The sequence below is a fragment of the Calliphora vicina genome, chromosome 4, assembly GCF_958450345.1.
Source record: "Calliphora vicina chromosome 4, idCalVici1.1, whole genome shotgun sequence".
NCBI lineage: Eukaryota > Metazoa > Arthropoda > Insecta > Diptera > Calliphoridae > Calliphora > Calliphora vicina.
Window position 1 is genome coordinate 88,325,756 of NC_088783.1, and position 16,356 is coordinate 88,342,111.

Genomic DNA, 16,356 nt, shown 5'->3' on the forward strand with positions numbered 1-16,356 from the left:
ATTTGTCAGGTATAGACGGGGCTAATAAATTGAGGATTAATCATATTTAAAGATTTAAAATTATTATTTCCTTTTCACTCTCTAACAAAATAACATACATATTTTGCAAATAGTTTTGTTGAAGTATTTAGAGTTGCCAAAATAATCAAAATATACAAAGTAACCAAGTTTTTAGAACTAAATAAAAAATCGGCATTTTTGGAGAATAAATCGCGAAATCGGCATTTTAATATCTGTAAATCTGGCAGGCCTTCGTACAAGTGAAAACAAAACCAAGAGAGCTCATTTGAGAGCTCACTGCAGCTCGCTGGTATACAACAAAAATATACAGTTGGGGTATTCACACGGTATCCTATCAAGTCATATTGTCAAAAAATTGTTGTCGTGTTTCAAAGAAAAAAGTCATAAAATAATAAGACCTTTTATACTGTGTTTATTGTTTTGTCATAACTAAACAGTGTAAATCTAAGTCGTGTAACGTGCAGTTACAAAAGTCAATACATCAACATAACATAATTAATACTAATACATTATGTATTAGTATATTATTATCAATAATTCCTAAACAGTTTATATGAATTCTAATTTGTTGTCAATAATTCCCAAACAGTATATGTGAATTCTAATATAAGACATCTAAGAAAACAAGAACAAGGGAGCGAGAATTGAAGTTCCGATCTACTTATACTTTGCGCCCGGGTAACACAGCATAATTAGACGAGAGCTAAATTCTTACTTCGTATTAATACCGTAGTTAAAATCTGTAGTTAGCCGAAGCATTTATCTCATCGGATCGTATTCATTAGCTAGTCATAGCCAATAAGTTGTAGTTAGCCGATGAGAGCTGAAGAAATTATCTCATCGGATTGCATCCATAAGCTGTATTTACGAATAATTAGTCGTTAGCCAACCGAGAGCCGAAGCATTTATCTCGTCGGATTGTACTCATTAGCTAGTTGTAGCCAATAAGTTGTAGTTAGCCGATGAGAGCTGAAGTATTTATCTCCTCGGATTGCATCCATAAGCTGTATTTACGAATATTTAGTCGTTAGCCGACCGAGAGCCGAAGCATTTATCTCGTCGGATTATACTCATTAGCTAGTCGTAGCCAATAAGTTGTAGTTAGCCGATGAGAGCTGAAGAATTTATCTCCTCGGATTGCATCCATAAGCTGTATTTACGAATAATTCGTCGTTAGCCGACCGAGAGCCGAAGCATTTATCTCGTCGGATTATACTTATTAGCTAGTCGTAGCCAATAAGTTGTAGTTAGCCGATGAGAGCTGAAGAATTTATCTCCTCGGATTGCATCCATATGCATTAAACACATTCAAGACAGCAGGCCACGAACTTCAATCTGTCAAAAATAAAATGCACACGTTTATATGGAGACGATTATTTTAACGACAGCACAGCTACACGGCCACACGACTACTTATGCCGATGTAGCCGAATTAGGCTAATTTCTATTTTTGTCAACTACAAAACAGAAATAGTGTTGCTAATATAATAAAAAAATGTAAATCAAATTAGTGCTTAAAAAAATATATTTTTTTTACTTAATTAAGAGAAGTTTCTGATAACCATATTGAAATAAATTAATAACAGGTACATAATTAATTATAACCATATATATATTTTTACTCAAAATAATTGTTTCAGTCTTAATTACTTTGGAATTTTGTACGGTTATTTTTTATTAAAGTGGCACCACTGAATTATTAATCAGCTGTTTACTTTGTAGCTGTCGTCTTTAAAATAATTCAGTAGCTGCCACACGACTACAACTGTAACCAGCAGAATTTGTGTTCGTGTAGTCGTGTAGCCTGTTGTCTTGAATGTGTTTAATGCAATAAGCTGTATTTACGAATAATTAGTCGTTAGCCGACCGAGAGCCGAAGCATTTATCTCGTCGGATTGTACTCATTAGATAGTCATAGCCAATAAGTTGTAGTTAGCCGATGAGAGCTGAAGAATTTATCTCCTCGGGTTGCATCCATAAGCTGTATTTACGAATAATTAGTCATTAGCCGACCGAGAGCCGAAGCATTTATCTCGTCGGATTATACTCATTAGCTAGTCATAGCCAATAAGTTGTATTTAGCCGATGAGAGCTGAAGAATTTATCTCTTCGGATTGCATCCATAAGCTGTATTTACGAATAATTAGTCGTTAGCCGACCGAGAGCCGAAGCATTTATCTCGTCGGATTGTACTCATTAACTAGTATAGTCAATTAGTTGTAGTTAGCCGACGAGAGCTGAAGAATTTGTCTCCTCGGATTGCATCCATAGACAGTATTCACAAATAATTAGTCATTATCCGACCGAGAGCCGAAGTATTTATCTCGTCGGATTCTCTATTAGAAGTTTCACCCAATAACAAACATATTCCAAAGATCCAAGACAGCTCTGTGGTAAACATTTCAAAGGAAGCAGACCTTTGAAGAACCTGGACAGACTAAGCATACCCCGGCTGGAAACAAAAACTGCATCACAAATGACGCCCGAGCAGGGACCCGACTCCAAACCCGAATCTAGTGGAAAAGCGACGAATACAACCACCAACGGGAGCGGAGCGGATCCAAAGAATAGCCACCATAGCAGTCTTGGAAATTCTTGTACCCTTCAGACGGATTCCGTTGGGTGGATTTACCTCTTAAAAAAAAACAAACTAATAGAAGCAACCGTAGAACAACTTAGACGTGTTCTGGCAGAGTTGATTCGTAGAAAGCGAGAACGTGCTTCGTCGGAAAATTTACTGCGAACTTTGGAGGAGGAAGTACTAGAGGAAGAAAGGAAACCCGTTAACGAAGGACCAGTGCTAACTGTTCCATCTAAGGCACCCAGTAATACGGTTCAAAGTTCACCAAGTGATAGTGAGGTTATGTCCACCATAAGAAGATGGGATCTAACCTATGAAGGAGACGAACACTTAATGGAATTTATTGAGCGGTTGGAAGAATTAGCCGAGTGTTACTCTTTCAGCCGACGTAGACTTTTGTTTGCGTTATTGGAAATCCTTAAAGGCCGTGCCCTCCAATGGTATCGTGTGAAGAGGTATGAAATTATTTCTTGGGAAGTATTTAAAGAACAAGCGGTTCGATTTTTTCTTCCGAAGCGATACTTGGCTCATTTGGAGGAAAGTATTTACCATCGCAAACAAGGGCCAATGGAAAAAGCCAAGGATTACATAATGACCTTACAAACTTTAATACGATAACACCCGGAGTTAAGAAAACTAAACCACACCGACCAAAGATATGATGGTTTGCGGTGTGAATATAAGTTGTACGTAAGGCGTTCTGATTTTAGATCTATGGATGAGCTTATGGAACTTACGGATGAATACGAGTTGCTACGACGTGAAGAATCGAAGCAGTCTAAGCCGCAACCAAGTCATTACATGGGAACAACAAACCTATCGGTCCCTTATGAACCCCTTACTACCTGTTGGAGGTGCAAACAGCAAGGACATTATAAAACACAATGTAAGAACAATCCACGATTGTTCTGTTCTCGATGTGGGAAGGACGGCATATTGTCCCGAGACTGTTCTTGTAGAATAGCGAAAGAGGAGGAAAGAAATTATGGTCGTTATTACCTCTCCATAGTCGTGAACGGCTTACCGATACGAGCTTTGGTAGATACAGGCTCTACATTAACCTACTTAGATGAAAATGTCCGACAGCACCTCGAGAAAGCTCATATTCGTCATTTAATAACCATGAAGCATGATCGGCCAATAAAACAGAGGTATTATCCTCGGAATCCAGCAATGCAGTCAGTCATAAATCAAGAAGTAGATGAATTATTGCGCATGGACCGGATCGAACCATCGTTCAGCCCTTACAGCTCTCCCGTTGTATTAGTACGAAAAAAACAGGGCACATGGCGAATGTGCATTGATTTCCGTCAAATCAATTACCCAAATGAAAAGAAGCAATGGAAATAATACCCCATTATTTTCATATGCACATGCATTGAAAGAGGGTGTACCAGTACCCGACACTAACTCTCAAATCTCTATTGAGAATCTAATTCAAACCATGAACAAACTGTGAAGAACATGCAAAATATGTTTCAACAATTGATGCAGAATCAAAGCATGCTCATGCAGATCCTGCTAAATAAAAAATGAATTCTCTAAGAATTTGTTTTTGGAATGCTAACGGCCTTAGCCAACATAAGAATGAAGTACAACAATTTCTCCACCTTCAGGAAATTGATGTACTACTCGTTTCTGAAACACACTTTACCATAAAGAACTGTTTCAGAATTAACGGATACTATGTTTATGATACAAAACATCCAATTGGTAGAGCTTGTGGTGGAACAGCTATATTAGTGAGAAAGGATATTAAGCATTTCCCAATGCCAGAATATAAAACGGATCACATCCAGGCCACATCTATAAATATACCTGATGGTAGAGTTACAATATCTTCAATATATTGTCCTCCTAGGTATAATATTAATCGAGAGCAGTTTCTCGAATATTTTAGGACTCTAGGTCCAAGATTTATAGCAGCTGGTGATTACAATGCAAAACATACATTTTGGGGCTCTCGCCTTATTACTCCTAGAGGGAGACTACTGTTAGAAGCAATATCGTCTAACAGACTAGATGCCATATCTAGTGGCCAACCTACTTATTGGCCTACAGACCTCAATAAGATTCCCGATCTAATTGACTTCGCTGTAATCAAGAATATAAAACGAGACTTTATTTCAGTGATCCCTTCGCTGGACCTCTCGTCAGACCACTCGCCTACAGTTTTAACGTTATTAGCAGTTCCAAGTAAATTGAAAAACTCTTACTCTTGTTTCCCTAACAAGAAAACGAACTGGTTAAAGTATAAAATGTATGTTAGCTCACACTTGCCACAAAACATCTCATTGAAAAATGAGTATGAGATACAATCCGCTGTCGATATATTTACAGACATTTTAACAAACGCTGTTAAAGTGCCCACGCCCCCAGTCACCCTGGGGAATTACAGACATTCAAAATGTCCTAAAAACATTGAGTCTCTTATCAAAGAAAAGAGAACACTCAGACGTCAATGGCAACAATCGCGATCTCCGAACGTAAAGGCTAAACTTAATCAGTGCCAAAGAAGACTTCACGTCGCCTTAAAGATTAATAAAGAATCTAACCTGAGAAATTATCTTAGAAACTTAGACCCTACTAAGAAAACAGAATATAGTCTCTGGAAAGCTGTGAAAAATATGCAATGCCCTATTGTATATGAGTCGCCCATACGCCTTCAGAACGGAGAATGGGCAAAAAATACTTCAGAAAAAATCGAAGCATTTGCCAATCACTTGGAGAATGTATTTACCCCAAATGATACAAATACATATATTAGAGATAATGTCATAAATAATGTGGTGCCAGCCCCACTAAAATTCCGGTTCTCTGCCGTGAGGACGACGGTCAAAGGTCTTAAGGCTGGAAAATCTCCTGGTATAGATAAAATTACTACCACGATGATAAGTAATCTGCCCAACTCAGCACTGAGAATTATTTTGTTCATATTTAACTCAATACTACATATTGGATATTTCCCATCCTCATGGAAAATATCTGATATAGTTATGATACCGAAACCGGGTATCATAACTGACGAAAATTGCATTATTCCTGACCATCAATTTGGTTTCAGAAGGAAACGTAGTACTATCGAACAGGTACATCGGATAACTACACTTATTCGGAAAACCTTCGAGAGCAAGCAGTATTGTTCCGCATTATTTATTGACATATCTCAAGCCTTCGATAAAGTCTGACGATGGACTAATACACAAAATTACTAGCTGCGAACGTACATAAACTGCTTAAAAATTACATACAAGAAAGATCTTTCCAAATCAGATCAAAGGATGTGATCTCAACACGTCGAAAAATATCCGCTGGTGTACCACAGGGAAGTATTCTAGGGCCGTTCCTATATATTTTATATACTGCAGATATACCCACGAGCGCACTGACTCACACATCTACATTTGCGGATGATACCGCTTTTTTAAGTACACATGAAAACCCCGTAATAGCTTCTGAACAACTCCAGTCTCACATCGGCGATTTGGAAAAATGGCTGGACAAATGGAAAATTAAGGTCAATGCAACAAAATGTATTCACGTTACATTTACTTTAAGACGAGAAAGTTGCCCTTCCATACAGATAAATAATATCAAAATCCCAGAACAGAGCCATGTACGATATCTCGGTATCCATCTTGATCGCCGTTTGACATGGTCCCACCATATTGAAGCCAAGGTTACGCAAATAAAATTAAAGTCAGTCCAACTGTACTGGTTAATTGGCCCACGGTCTGCTCTAGACTTGGAATACAAAGTGCTTTTGTACAAAACAATTATAAAACCGATATGGCTATACGGCATTCAGCTATAGGGAACAGCCTCCTCATCTAACGTTGAAAAATTGCAAAGAAAGCAGTCAGCACTGTTAAGGACAATAACATGGGGCACCTGTTATTGGTACATTCGCAATAGTAATATCCATAGGGATACCAATGTCCCCATAATACGCGAGGAGATCAAACTCTCCAGTCTAAAATACATTTCAAAACTAATGGATCATCCAAACCCCCTCGCCAGGGAGTTGCTGTCATTTGAGGGTCATAGACGACTGAGGCGATTGGAAACACTGGATCTGGCCAGATAATCATTTAACGAGCACTCATGTTGGATATTACAGCGGCAATAACAACTTTAGTTTTAGTTTAGGTTAAGATTTGAATACTTATTTGTAAAATTCTAATAAGAAAGATACAATAAAGAAAAAAGATACTGAAAAAAAAAAATCAATGCGGCCGCAGAACCCGACGCATACCCTTTGCCTCAAATAAACGCGATTCTTGACCAACTCCGCGAAGCAAAGTATATATCAACTATAGATCTTAAAAACGGCTATTGGCAGATTTTATTTGATTTCAGATTTTTATTGGCCTTCACTGTACCCGGACGTGGCTTATTTCAGTGGAAGGTTATGCCATTCGGCCTTCATTCGGCTCCTGCAACTTTCCAGAGAATATTAGACACAGTCATCGGACCCGAACTAAGCCCTCGAGTATTTGCTTATCTGGATGACATCATAGTCCTTGGTCGTTCATTTGAGGAGCACATGATCAACTTAACCACCGTTTTTAATCGGCTATTAAAAGTTAACCTTCAAATAAACTTCGACAAAAGTGATTTCGTGCAAACGAGTCTTCAATATCTAGGACACGTAGTTTGCTCTGAGGGTATTCACACAGATCCTGCCAAAATTGAGGCATTGAAGGAAATGGCAGCACCCAAAACAATAAGAGAGCTTCGCAGAGTACTTGGGGTAGCTTCCTGGTACCGACTACTAAAGAAAAAACACCTTGGCAATGGGGCACAGAGCAGGAGGTAGCTTTCAATGCGCTGAAACAAAAGCTAACGGAAGCTCCCATACTATTTTTTTTTTCTTTTCATCATTTATTTATTGTATCTTCATTATTTAATGAACTAACAATAAGTGGTTCAAATCTTATATCTAATATTATTATTTAATTAGTCCAGCCAGTGCCGGACGAAAAAATTTTGTGTTCATGGTTGTTTTGGTTAAATTGGCATTCTTCCTTCTAGATTAGGTCTGCTGTGTCCCTCCTTCTTAATCGAGTGTGGCCACGGTTATCTAATATGTTGCGGGCCAGCGGGTTTGGGTGAACTTCAAGTTTTTTTAAATATTTTTGTACGTTTTTCGATATTTCAGTTTTTACAATGGGCACGTTTAGATCTTTGTGTATATTCGCGTTTTTGATATACCAGGGGGCAACTGTGATCATTCTTAGAAACTTGTTTTGGCGTCTTTGGATCTTTTCTACATTTGACGCTGAGGCCGTGCCCCATAACACCATATCGGTTTTATGATCATGTTATAAAGTAGAAGTTTACAATCTAAACTAAGCGTGGAGTTTCTGCCAATAAGCCAATTAATTTGAATTGATTTCAATTTCATTTGAGTCAACTTTGCATCTATATGACTTTTCCATGTAAGGCGACGATCGAGATGTATTCCGAGGTATTTCACTTCCGATTGTTGAATTATTGTTTGGTTATTGATATGAATAGGGGGGCATGATTCTCTACGCAATGCAAATGTAATGTGTGTACATTTTTGCTCGTTGACTTTAATTTTCCATTGTTTTAACCATTTTTCTAATTCAAATATGTGGTTTTGTAAGTAACGAGACGCTTCTTGAGGGTTGTCATGAATGCTTAGAATAGCAGTATCATCAGCAAATGTTGATGTATGAGTGCGATTGTTAGTTGGCATATCAGACGAATATATGAAATATAAAAAAGGTCCCAGGATACTGCCTTGGGGGACTCCAGCTCCAATGGGTTGTGCAGTACTTAAAAAGTTTCCCTCTTTAACCTTAAATGTTCGACCAGTTAAATAGCTTTCCAACAGCTTATGTGTGTTTGCCGGTAAATTTTGACTCAATTTGTATATTAATCCAGCATGCCATACCTTATCAAACGCTTGAGAGATGTCGATGAAGAGTGCAGAACAGTATTTCTTTTCTTCAAACGCTTTTCTCACCATATTTACAAGTCTATGGGTTTGTTCGATAGTACTGTGTTTTCTTCTAAATCCAAATTGATGATTCGGAATACAATTGTTTTCAGTTAACATCGGGTACAACTTGTTCATAAGTATCTTCTCAAATAGCTTTGATATATTAGACAATAGGCTGATGGGTCTGTATGATTCTACTTTTGTGTGATCTTTTCCCGGCTTGGGTATCATGGTAACCAATGAAACCTTCCATTCTGGAGGATAATATTCAAGTCGTAATATAGCATTAAAAATAAAAAGAATTATTTTTATTGCTATCCGGGGTAGCTCCATAAGCATCTTGTTGCTGATCTTATCCATACCAGGCGCTTTCTTGTGATTTAAATCAGCAATAGCATTTTCGATCTCTCGAATCTCAAAACGTAGGGGTATGGCTGCTCCAAAATAGGGTGCAACAGGTGGCAACTCAATTGCTTCGTTTGATGTGTTCGGTGTAAATACTTTTTTTAAATGATTAACAAACAGATTCCCTTTTTCAGTATCATTTCTTGCCCAACCACCACTTGAATTTCGCAAGGGGGACTTACATATAACGGGTCTTTTAAGATTTTTTGTTGCTCGCCATAATGAGTAATCCGATTGCGGGGTTGCGTCCAGACTTTCTAAATATTTATTCAATGATTCCATTTTTCGAAATTCCAAGAGCTTTTTAAGTCTTTTTATACAATCTTTAAGCTTCGATTTTAGTTGGGGGGATCTGTGCAATTGCCATTCTCTTCGAAATCTTCTTTTTTCATTTAAGAGCCGTTCGACATCTGCAGAATTAATTCTATTATATCTGAATTGTCGGGGGGTTTGGGTAGCATGTTGAGCAGCCATTCTGAGATTTTTATCGAAATTGATAAGAGAGTGATCGATGTTTTCTGGTGTTCTTAGCGGTATGTTTTCCGAGCAATGTGTACTGAGGTATTTTTTATATTTGAGCCAATTTATTCTTGTGCCTGCCATCGCTAAATTACCAATCGGGGATACAATTTCTAGGGGGCTCAATAAAGTAATAATAGTGGGTGAGTGATCTGAAGATAGTTCCAGCGAGGATTCAATTTGAATCATTTCTCTAGGGATATTTTTCATCACGCTAAAATCAATAACATCCGGTATTTTTCGTGGGTCAGTAGGCCAGTAAGTAGGTTGGCCGCTCGAAAGCACATGCAAAGCCATTTTAGAAATTGAGTCGAACAAAACACGACCTTTAGGGGTAATCAGTCGTGATCCCCAGAATGTGTGCTTAGCATTATAATCGCCAGCAGCCAGGAAACGGGGGCCTAGTGATTTAAAAAATCTATTATATTGACTTTCTGTAATTGAGAATCTTGGGGGTGAGTATATCGATGAAAATCTTCAAGACAGATTGTATTAGCTTGAAGATAATCTTCGCAAAAATCACACATTAAGTAGTGTTTTATTCGAGCTTTTATTAAAATTGCCGAGCCTCCGCATGATCTACCTCTGGGATCTTTGGTGTCATATATTACATATCCATTTATTCGAAAGGAACTTCTGGACGTCAAATGAGTTTCAGAAACCAGCTTTACATCAATTTGTTGGTTTCTTAAAAAATATTCGAGTTCGTTTTTGTGTTGGCGTATGCCGTTTGCATTCCAAAAACATATTCTTAGGCAGTTCATGGTCTGTTAAGCACAGCCTGCAATAACATTGATTGCATCTTAAGCATTTCTTGCATCATGTTACTCATTGAGTTTGTAAAGTTATTTACCGATTGCAGATTCTAGTCGGGTAAAATTGAAAATTGGCGTTTGCTCTCTTACCTCTGGGTTCATATTTTCGTTTTGGAGTTGACGGACTTGCGGCTGAGTTTGGTTGTTTCTAAGTACATTTGCATATGTTACTTTGTTGTCATATGTCTGTTGCAACGGGGGGTAGTTCAAATTGATGTTATTTAATGGCTGAGCGGGGAAAATCTTTGGTTTCTGGCTTTGTGATTTTTTAACAATTGAGTAGACAGGACAACCCCTGTAGTTTGCTGTGTGGTTACCTCCGCAATTGCTGCATTTTTTTATTTTAGGATCATCTTTAGATTTGTTACATTGGGATGTGTTATGCAACTCCCCGCAAATGACACATACTGGTGGCAATTTGCAATATGCCTTGGTGTGTCCATATTCTTGGCAATTCATACATTGAACGGGGCCAAATCGTTTGTGTGGTTCTTCTACCGTAATTTTACGATGCAATAAGTACTTCAAGTTATATATGTGTTTCATTTTTTTCCAGGTTTATGTCACCGGGTTCAAGTTCAACACGGAAGAGTGGTTGGGGTATTTTTTTTCGCGATTTCTAATATTTATCACATTTTTTGTCTTATAGCCTTTATCTTCTAAGCTTTGCTTTATTTCGAGTGGTTCAACATTACAGTCAATACCCTTTATTACAACTTGTAGACCCTTGCTTCCTTTCAGCTGATAAGTGTAAAAACTTTTCTTTTGAGTTTCAAAATATGTTACAACCTTTCTATAATCGTTTTCACTATTGACCTGTATTTTAGTTTCATGAATCGTGCCTTTCTTGATTGGGATTACGTAAAAAGAGTTCTCTCCTATTAATGAGATCAGGCTCTGAACCAGTGGATTCGAATTATTTTCTCTCAAGTAAATGGGGGGTGGTTTTGTAGAATGGGTTTTATTTTCTGGTTCATTAGTTTCACATTCCAGAATAGAAAAACGATTTTCATTGTTTAGTCTATGAGGTTCACTATCCTTATATAATTTGGCCAAGGGTGCCGCTTTCGAGGACTTGGGACTTCGTGCCCGTTTTAATATTGTAATATACCGATCCATTCCAACCTGTATTTGAGATTTATTATCATTATTTAATGGTTGACTAATCTTGGGTACAGCGCCGCTTAATGGGTTAATTTTATTTGTAGTTAGTGTGGTGGATTTCGTATCTGAAGCTGATATAGCTAGCATACTTTCAGGCATAGATAAAATATTTTTATTTTCTGATTGAGTTGAATTTTCTTTTGTTTGACAATCATTAGTTGTTGTCAATGCGGGGGAACAAGAACGAGCGCGGTTAACAGGTTTGGCGGTTAAAAACAAGTTGTCATCTATTCTTCTGTTTGTTTTGTTTATATTTTTTTCGTCTACATTAACTGTAACGTATGCATTTCTGCCGTTTACACTTAACCTTCGCTCACTGTTTTCGTTGAAGAGACTCATTTAAGAGTATTTGTAATTACTTTCGTTAACACTCTTGATCTTTATTTAATAGTCAATGCACAAAAAAGGTTCAAAAAAAGAAAAAAATATAAAGAATTTTTTTTTACTTATTTGTCTTTTCGTTGTTGTTTTGATTTTTTTATTTAATAATATTATTAAAAAAAAGCGTCCTTTCGCGTAAATAATAAACAGGTGATATTTATATTTATTTTCCGATAGATACATTAAAATAACGAGTTAACTCGGAGTTAAAATAAACACGTCCGAACTGAACTAGAACTGAACTAGAACTGAACTCCCATACTATGCTGTCCCGATTTTGAACGACCCTTCTTTTTACAGACAGATGCTAGCGGTGAAGGCTTAGGAGCAGTGCTTTTTCAGCGGAGAAACGAACAGGAAAGCGTGGTTGCGTATGCTAGTCGGACTTTAAATGAAGCTGAACGAAAATACTCGGCAACTGAACAAGAATGTCTGGCAGTACTGTGGGGAATTCGGAAGATGCGTCCGTATTTAAAAGGATACCACTTTACTGTCATCACTGACCACCCGTCGTTAAAGCGGTTACATTCATTACATAACCCATCAGGATGGTCGCTGGAACTGCAGCAATACGAGTTTGAAATTGAGTATCGGCGAGGAAAACTGAATGTGGTAGCTGATGCCTTATCCCGAAGTCCAATACCGAACAAAGATAAAACCCCTCCCCTAGCCGCTGTCACCGACTGCAAAACGACGTGGTATGAACGCAAACTCAAAGAAGTACAACAGCAGGGCGATAAACACCCCGATTTCCAGACAATAGATGGAAGATTGTTTAAACACATACCACGTAAAGCTGTCGTGGCCGACTATCCCCAATGGAAATTATGCGTGCCTAATGAAAGAAAGGAACACATTTTAAAAGAAACACACGACGATGTAGCCGCCGGTCATCTAGGGGTACATAAAACCATAAGACGTGCTCAACAAAATTATTATTGGCAACTTATGGTATGCATAAGGTAGAACAATCGCGAAAGGCAGGGTTAATGTATACTTTGAACTCGTCGACGCCATAGGAGGTCGTAAGTACCGACTTTATTGGACCGCTACCAAGATCGTCGAAGGGCAATTCCTGGTTATTAGTGATAACTGATAAATTTAGCAAGTGGGTGGAGCTAATACCTATGAGAACAGCAACTGCCAATGGCGTAGTAACAGCATTAAGGGAACGAGTCATTTACAGATTCGGTTGTCCTCGGCTGTTAATATCTGATAATTGAACTCAATTCGCTGGTAAAATAGTAAACGATTTCCTTAAGGATATTGGCGTGGAACATCGGTTCACAGCACCCTACACCCCTCAGGAAAACCCCACCGAAAGAGTAAATCGGGTAATAAAGACTATGATAGCACAAAACATCGGACATAACCATCGTTTATGGGACCACTGTTTACCCGAAATATATTTTGCTATCAATACGGCCCACCACGAAACAACAAAGGAGGCGGCTGCTGAGATCCTCTTTGGAAGAAATCTTGTTGCACCACTGCAGGTCCGGAGAGAGGGTAATGTCCCACCAGAGATACCGCCGAAACTAATTGGTGAAAAAGAGTGGCTTAAGATAGCTGAGGCAGCTACAGAAGCATCTAGTAAGCAGAAACACTATTACGATTTGCGGCTCCGGGAATGGACACCCAATATTGGCGATCAAGTGTACTGTCGAAATCATTATCTCTCTTCAGCAGTGGATCATTTCGCGGCAAAACTTGCGCCAAAGTTTAGTGGCCCGTATAAAGTAGTGGACAAAGCATCCAAAAATATAGTAATCGTTCAAATAAATAATAAAAAAAAGAAAGTCCACATACAAGACATCAAACCCTTTCATGAACGAGCAAATTAAAATAGAATACAATTAATTAATTCATCCTGCCGGCATCCTATAAATAGCCCCACAAAATTCAATTTATGATCAGTCTCAAGATGGAAAGGAAACCGACAAGACCTCTGGCTCCCGGCCACATAAAAAAATACTTACGAACTACTCGTATGCCAACCAAAATACAAGAGTATATTCCACCGTTCGAAGCCCGGGTGAACAAAAAACCGACTCAGCCCAAAACATCGAGCGCTACGGTGACCGAAGATACTATCGCACCAGTAGGCCGATCTGGGGACACGGAAGCTAATACTTACGCTCGTACGTTTTGGGAGAACAGACAGCATAAACGTCTATCAACACCACCTCCTCTTGCTTCACTATCCAAATATAACATCTCTAACAAAGAGTCTGAAAGGGAAGAACTCATTGAACTGCCTCCGTTACTCCCTTTGAATAATGATCCGGAAATAAATCCAGAGGTGCATCCAACAGATGTTTTGAAATTGAGTTGGGCAGAGGAAGTTAATCAGGCCGAAGAGGACTTAAAAAACGATGTGTTGGAGATAACGTCTCCCACCGAGGAGCTTGATGTCTTAATGGAGGAAACATCGAAGCCATCGGAGGACCTTTTTGAGGGAATTGTGGTGAAAGCTGAAGAGAAAGATGTGGTACATTTGGCCAATTGGCAGGCCCAAAGTACAGGTCATTGTCAGAAACGGGAAGGTTACTTTGAGGTGCTTAGGGAGGGTGAAAGAATTTTCCTTAAAACAATGAATATATATAAAAAAAAATAATAAGAATAATAATAACATGCATTTTGTTCCGAGCCGAAATCTCTAGGATTTCGGTAAATATTACCTTCGGGTAGTGCAGATCGTAAGATCGAAACTCGCATAATGCAAAAATGTTTTTTTTTCTTTCTTTTTTAAAGTAAGGGGGGAATGCAACGTGCAGTTACAAAAGTCAATACATCAACATAACATAATTAATACTAATACACTATGTATTAGTATATTATTATCAATAATTCCTAAACAGTTTATATGAATTCTAATTTGTTGTCAATAATTCCCAAACAGTATATGTGAATTCTAATATAAGACATCTAAGAAAACAGGAACAAGGGAGCGAGAATTGAAGTTCCGATCTACTTATACTTTGCGCCCGGGTAACAAAGCATAATTAGACGAGAGCTAAATTCTTACTTCGTATTAATACCGTAGTTAAAATCTGTAGTTAGCCGACTGAGAGCCGAACCATTTATCTCATCGGATCGTATTCATTAGCTAGTCATAGCCAATAAGTTGTAGTTAGCCGATGAGAGCTGAAGAATTTATCTCATCGGATTGCATCCATAATCTGTATTTACGAATAATTAGTCGTTAGCCAACCGAGAGCCGAAGCATTTATCTTGTCGGATTGTACTCATTAGCTAGTCGTAGACAATAAGTTGTAGTTAGCCGATGAGAGCTGAAGAATTTATCTCCTCGGATTGAATCCATAAGCTGTATTTACGAATAATTAGTCGTTAGCCGACCGAGAGCCGAAGCATTTATCTCGTCAGATTATACTCATTAGCTAGTCGTAGCCAATAAGTTGTAGTTAGCCGATGAGAGCTGAAGAATTTATCTCCTCGGATTGCATCCATAAGCTGTATTTACGAATAATTAGTCGTTAACCGAGAGCCGAAGCATTTATCTCGTCGGATTATACTCATTAGCTAGTCGTAGCCAATAAGTTGTAGTTAGCCGATGAGAGTTGAAGAATTTATCTCCTCGGATTGCATCCATAAGCTGTATTTACGAATAATTAGTCGTTAGCTGACCGAGAGCTGAATCATTTATCTCGTCGGATTATACTCATTAGCTAGTCGTAGCCAATAAGTTGTAGTTAGCCGATGAGAGCTGAAGAATTTATCTCCTCGGATTGCATCCATAAGCTGTATTTACGAAAAATTAGTCGTTAGCCGACCGAGAGCCGAAGCATTTATCTCGTCGGATTGTACTCATTAGCTAGTCATAGCCAATAAGTTGTAGTTAGCCGATGAGAGCTGAAGAATTTATCTCCTCGGGTTGCATCCATAAGCTGTATTTACGAATAATTAGTCATTAGCCGACCGAGAGCCGAAGCATTTATCTCGTCGGATTATACTCATTAGCTAGTCATAGCCAATAAGTTGTATTTAGCCGATGAGAGCTGAAGAATTTATCTCTTCGGATTGCATTCATAAGCTGTATTTACGAATAATTAGTCGTTAGCTGACGCATTTATCTCGTCGGATTGTACTCATTAACTAGTATAGTCAATTAGTTGTAGTTAGCCGACGAGAGCTGAAGAATTTGTCTCCTCGGATTGCATCCATAGACACTATTCACAAATAATTAGTCATTATCCGACCGAGAGCCGAAGTATTTATCTCGTCGGATTCTCTATTAGAAGTTTCACCCATTAACAAACATATTCCAAAGATCCAAGACAGCTCTGTGGTAAACATTTCAAAGGAAGCAGACCTTTGAAGAATCTGGACAGGCTAAGCATACCCCGGCTGGAAACAAAAACTGCATCACAGTCGAAAGGGAAAAACTCTTCATCGAGCCGGTGATAATATTTAGAAGTAGCCGCATTGAGACATATAAAAAAGTAAGAAAATGTTGTTTGTACACTTTAGCTGACTGG